This window comes from Terrapene carolina, unplaced genomic scaffold (genome assembly GCF_002925995.2).
Source record: "Terrapene carolina triunguis isolate 2854851 unplaced genomic scaffold, T_m_triunguis-2.0 Scaffold193, whole genome shotgun sequence".
Taxonomy (NCBI): Eukaryota; Metazoa; Chordata; order Testudines; family Emydidae; genus Terrapene; species Terrapene triunguis.
This window is the reverse complement of record NW_020664544.1, coordinates 7,756,584-7,760,522: the sequence shown is the minus strand read 5'-3', so window position 1 is coordinate 7,760,522 and position 3,939 is coordinate 7,756,584.

Here is a 3,939-nt window from a genome sequence, read left to right as displayed (position 1 = left end):
TCAGTCCATTCTTCTCCTATGGATTGCACATTGATCTGGTGGTATTCAGTAAACATATGTACTGATGATCAAGTAACAGCTTCGCATATTTTTTCATACAAGGCATATGATCACTCAGCCTAGGAAACGTAATTAGGAAGTATGCTTTTAACAGGGATAATGTGATTCAGCTGTGTGTCTTGCAGGGTTCTGAAATACACTGTCTAGAAATGGATAATTTTGATCCTCTTCCCTGTACTGATGCTATCAGAAGACAAGCCCGCGCCGCTTCCCGCAGTCCCCATTGGCCTGGAGCAGCGAACCGCGGCCACTGGGAGCCGCGATCGACCGAACCTGTGGACGCGGCAGGTAAACAAATCGGCCCGGCCCGCCAGGGGCTTTCCCTGCACAAGCGGCGGAACAAGTTTGGGAACCACTGCTCTAAAGGTTGTGGTGCATCTGATGTATATCTGTAATGTTCTTTGCATATCTAGCACATGCCAAATTTTCCTCTTTGGATATTTGGGATTTGCAAAGAATGATGTGTGAACGGTGGAATTTATATGGAGCATGAAAGCTGGGTCTATCCTCAGGACAACATTGCTGGAGTGAATGAAAACGCTCTGTGTTCTGACACCCTTCTTGCCAACGTGATGACTGTAAGGAACAACACTTAGGGAGACTTTTTACAAAGATTTAAAGGGAGGTTTGCGTTAGTGCAGTCAGAAGTAAATTTCTGGGTTCAGGTCTTGTAGACCTGTCACACACAGAGATTCCTCAAGACTAAGCTACTCAAATTGGGTTTCAAAACTACTTCCAGTTTTGACTAGTACTCATGATGCCCGTTATAGCAAAGGCATATAATTCTCAGGGAGCTCACTTTGAGGCCATTCTGGAAGAAGTCTAGTACCAGTGGGATTTTTGGTGATACATTCCGGGTGCCAGTGCTTGAACTGCAGCCAGAGAATGGAGTAGGATTTATTGGTGGATATTTTTCTTGAGGCCAAAAGACTGGAGAGATTAATAAATGTTACTTGACTTGAGCATTTATGTTCAAAAACCATGCAGCTAAGCTCAGTGTGTTTGGTTCTGAATGCAGGATGAGCCCTGGAGAAAGGGAGTATTTTCTGACTAGAAGGGTTAGTGATGGGGCTGTCACCAGATCTACAAGTTCTAAAAAGCCAAAGTGAAGGTCCTTTGTGCTCCATCACAGGTTTGACCTAAATTTTGCAATAAGGGGCTGGATTCTGCAGTGCTCCAGTGCATCGGACAGGAAATTCTGAGGGAGTTCCAGATACGTTTTTAAAAAACAGAGGCTTTTCTTGAATTAAATATGAAAATGAGTAAACAGCACAGTAGTCCTTAATCTCCTTCAGAATTGTGTAGGATCTCGCCTCAACTACAAGACAGAGAGCATGAGATGTGCCAGCTAATTGTCAAGTACTGGGCCTTGCATCAGCAGAGCCAGAACTCATGGGAGTCAGCTGGAAGGAGGAATTCCATGCAAAGGTTTGTATTCGATAGCGTAAAAAGCATCTGAAAGATCACGGAGTCCAGCATGGTCTACAAAATAAAACGGTTTATTAACATAGGCAAAAGCTGGAGATAGAAAGAATGGTCTGCTAGCTATATTTAAGCTAAAAGAACGGATTAGGGATCTCCCAGCTTTCCGGTAATGTAAAAAAAAAAAAAATTTTTTGCTACAGCAACAAATCGAGATAATGCTAGAAACAGAAGGAAGTGTCTATAAGTGAAGTCCCTGGTTAACTGCTCAGTGTGGTTAGTTTTAAAGGGGCTAGGTCGTCACCGGCTTTTCAGGGGCTCAGCTGGAAATAGTGCTTAATAAACTCAGCTAAGCTTCACGCTCATGGCTGCCATGACTTGTTGGGCCTTTATTGTCCTGATCAGATCAAGCTGGACCCTGAACATCCTGCAGTGTGAACCTCAGGTCCCTTCTGCTGCCTAAGTAGGGTGTCATTTTCCTTCTCGGACTTTATTTCACCTCATACCAATTTCTCTCTTTTTCCCTTCTGTCTAACGGAGTCTGGGTTAACCAGCCAAGACAAAGCCACCTTTTGTAACTCTGCTGAAATTTAAAAAAAAAAAAAAAAAAAGGCAAACTACAAACAATGCTCGTAGCCCAACGCTGGGAAAGTTTGCCAGGTCTCAGAGTAGCTAATAAAGACCATGTACTATGCCTGTACTTTCCCAGCAGTTAGTTGTAATTAACAAAGGCAGAACTATTTTTTTTTTCTTCTATCTTTGCCATTTCAGTCTCCCTTTGTGTGGGTTTTAAAAGTTCTGCCTTGTTTTAAAGGGAACAAGATTACACTTCAACAACAATCCAATACCATCTAAAACTGGCTCTTCCCCTTCCTCCCCCCAAAAAGGGGCGGGGGGGGACTTTAATACCATCTTTAACATCATCTAGGAGACTGTTGAGCAGGAATATAGGGAATACAAATATGGAAAATTGTTAAAATGAAAGCTTTACCTTATGTATCAAATGCTTTAACTATTCTCTTCTTCTTTTCCTACGTGTTTAATACGAGAGTTTTAATGGTGATTGTTACAATGGGAATGAAACAAACAACTTGATATAAAACTCCAAACCATGCTTTTCAAGTGCCTCCGGATTAAGGAACTGATCAGCAGGGCTTATTGGGCAGCAGAAAAGGAAGAACTGGAGTCTTTTACAGCTCACTGTTTGTTCAGTTGGCTTTTCACGAGCAGAAAGAAGGGATGCCCCTTTTGAGGAGATTTGCTACTTCTGTCCACATTTTTACAGAACAGGCTTGCAGTTGTGGCCTTTGCACAGGTGTGTTGCAGGCAACAGTGGAATGAGTGTGTGCGCGTGTGCGTCAGAAGACAAAGAACTAACATAAGGAGCGTCCCCACACACGCACACTAAAATTATCAATTACTTTGGAAGGTCCCAAGCAATTGGACTAGCAGAGAAGGTCAAAAGGAGAGGCTGAAGTTTTCCTTACCTGTTTTCTTCAAGCTCTCTCTCAGTCTAAACCCCCTTCCCTAGAAGATGTGGGCATCTATTTTACTGCTGCGAATCTCAACGCAGAGTCGCTCTATGCTCAGGTTGCCACTATCACTAATGTTATTCAGTGATAGTCACTAATGCACAGTGTCAGGTTAATATTTCTTTGAGACTGCTTTTGAAACATTCAGCTGATGGCTGAGAGACGGCTGGACTCTCATATGTGAGGGTATGACAAAGTCTTAGCATTCTGGCTCCACCTGTTGCCTGGAAGAATTTTTCACTCAAGCTTCTGGCCTGCTATAGAAAGTCCGAGAAAGAATATTAACAGGTAAGGAAAAAACTCCCCTTTGTACACAAACAAAGGGAGAAGGATTTTCACTAGTTTTGAAAATATTTGAAGTTGAAGGACCAGATCTTAGAATTCACCCACATTTTGCATAGTCAGTTAAAAGCACGCAACCCCACAAGCTGTTTTAAATTTAACTACACAGAAGTACATGGCAAGGTCTTTGTGTTAGCCACAACATATAGTATTTACATCTGAGTATTATAGTATATACATATACATCTGAGCACTATATTACATATAGTATTTACATCCAGTATTTCTTCAACTTTCTGAACCTTGGTATAAAAACCAAGCTCAGAACTGATTCTCTCACTCACATTCATTTCACATCCAACCTTAATGTCTACCTCATCCTGCTGCGTAATAATTAACATGAAGTAGGTCTATAATTTCCCCCAGTGCAATCCTGAACTCAGAACTGGCAGTGGAACACAAAGGGTATGTCTTCACTACCCGCCGTATCGGCGGGTAGCAATCGATTTATCCGGGATCGATATATCGCGTCTTAAATCGATCCCCGAACGCGCTCACTGTCGACTCCGGAACTCCACCAGAGCGAGCGGCGGTAGCGCGGCCGACGGGGGAGCCGCGGCCGACGGGGGAGCCGCGGCCGACG